This window comes from Phyllostomus hastatus, unplaced genomic scaffold (assembly GCF_019186645.2).
Source record: "Phyllostomus hastatus isolate PE091 unplaced genomic scaffold, TTU_PhHast_1.1 phas_scaffold_585, whole genome shotgun sequence".
Lineage (NCBI taxonomy): Eukaryota > Metazoa > Chordata > Mammalia > Chiroptera > Phyllostomidae > Phyllostomus > Phyllostomus hastatus.
The window spans coordinates 4,752,242-4,754,630 of NW_025334037.1; the positions used below are offsets into that span (position 1 = coordinate 4,752,242).

The 2,389-nt window shown below is 38.4% G+C and overlaps 1 pseudogene; it reads left to right on the plus strand.

The window, feature by feature from the left end:
* Positions 1-204: 204 nt before the first annotated feature.
* Positions 205-1,343, plus strand: LOC123810178 (annotated as a pseudogene).
* Positions 1,344-2,389: the final 1,046 nt, after the last annotated feature.

Consider the following 2,389-nt stretch of genomic DNA (forward strand, 5'->3'; position numbering starts at 1 on the left):
AGGATCACAAGCATCAGTGGCTCCATTCAGGCTAGGTCCAGTGAGGAAATCAGGATGCACTGTAGTGATCTGATTACTAACCTCTGTGAAAATTAATGAAGGGTAACCTCATTTAAAATGGAGTTGGGAAGGAAAAAGTGATGCCGCTTTAGTAGCACTGCTGCTGGGTCATTAGCTGGTATCTACCATAACTATTGATTGACTATGGAAGACTACACCAAAACAGAGAAAATTAGAGAAGGTGCCTGTGGAGTTGTGCATAAAGGTGGACAGACACAAAACTACAGGTGAAGTGGTAGCCATGAAGAAAAACAGACTAGAAAGGGGTTCCTAGCAGTACTGCAATTTGGGAAATTTCTCTATTAAAATAACTGTCATCCAAATACAGTCAGTCTTGAAGATGTGTTTATGCAGGATTCCAGGTTATATATCATCTTGGAATACCTTTCCATAGATCTAAAGAAATACTTGGATTGTCTCCCTCCTGGTCAGTCCATGGATTCTTCTCTTGTTAAGAGTTACTTGTGCCAGCCCTGGCTGGTGTGGCTCAGTGGATTGGGTGCTGACCTACAAACTGAGGGGTCACTGGTTCTACTCCAAGCCAGGACACATGCCTGGGTTGCAGACTAGATCCCCAGTTGGGGGCATGTGAGAAGAAACTGATCAATGTACCTCTTGCACACTGACGTTTCTCTCCCTCTCTTCCTCCCCTTCCCTTCTCTCTAAAAGTAAATAAATAAAATCTTTTTTTAAAAAAAAGAGTTATTTGTACCAAATCATGCAAGAGATTGTGTTTTGTCAGTCTAGAACAGATCTTCACAGATACTTAAAACCTCAAGTGCTACTGATTGAATAACAAAGGAGAAATTAAACTGGCTGATTTTGACCTTGCCAGAGCTTTTGGAATAACTATTAGAGTATATACACATGAAGTAGTAACACTTTGGTATAAGTCTCCAGAAGTATTGCTGGGATCAGCTTACTATTCAACTCCAGCTGACATTTGAAATGTAAGCACCACATTTGCAGAATTAGCAACTAAACAAACACTTTTCCATGAGGATTCAGAAATCGATCAACTCTTCAGACTTTTCAGAGCTTTAGGTATCCCAACTATGAAAAATTTTTTGTGAAGCCAGAAGTGGAATTTACAGGACTACCATAATACATTCCCCATGTGGAAACCAGGAAGTCTAGCATCCCATGTCAAAAACATGGATGAAAATGGCCTGTATCTGCTCTTGAAGATGTTAGTCTTCGAGCCTGACAAACAAATTTCTGGCAAAATGGCACTGAATCCTCCATATTTTAATGATTTTGACAGTCAGATTAAGAAGATGTAGCTTTCTGACAAAGAGTTTCCATATGTTGTATCAAGAACAGATGGCTATATTTTTATTGTCAACTCTATTTTTGTCTTGTGTATTTTTGTTTTCTTTGTTGTAAACCTTAAGCTGTACTTTATCTTCTAACTTCACAAGTTGTAACTTAAAAATGTAAATATTGTTTTGTATGAATTTAAATGTAAAGATTTTGTGTATGCATGCAGATTTCACTGTAACAACTTTTTGTTACTATAATAAAACAACAAATATAAAAAAAAATGGAGTTGGGAGGCCAGAAGGGGGAGCCCTCATGCTACCGCCAGTCAGTTACAGACCCACCCAACAGGACAGTGTCAATTACAGACCCCAAAAGGAAGAATCCTGTTATGGACCTTCACCTATTTTACTGACGCATGGAGAAGTTAAGTAATTTTTCTACTCTTACATATTTGTTAAGGCATGGATTTGGGCTTTATTTTTTAAAACTTACTATAATTGGTGAATTTTTTAAAAAGATTTTATTTATTTATTTATTTACTTACTTTTATTTAGGGAAGAGAGGGGGAAAGGGAGGGAGAGAAACATCAATGTGTGAGAGACACATTGATTGTTTGCCTCTCATATGCCCTCGACTGGGGACCTGACCCGCAACCCAGGCATGTGCCCTGACTGTGAATTGAACTGGCAACCTTTCAGTTTGCAGACTGGCGTTCAATCCACTGAGCCACACCAACGATGGCTGGATTTTGACTTTAAATCAAGGCAATCTGATCCAAGAGTCTTCATGTTAATTATTCCCTGGTACTGCCTCACTTGAATACATAATTCTCAAAAACACATGGTTTGAATGGGTGGGAGAGACTGATATATATTTTAGTTAAGTCAATGAAACTGTGATATATACATGATAAAAATAATTTAGTGGATGATTAAAGAGCAGTTTTCCTGAAACCATGAGGGTGAAACCTGGGCATAATACAAAGAAGGTGTGTATTGCTAGGCGGAGGAAAAAAGAACTAAGTTGTACTTGGTCTAGAATGAGTGTCTCTGAACAGTCTGTCCTG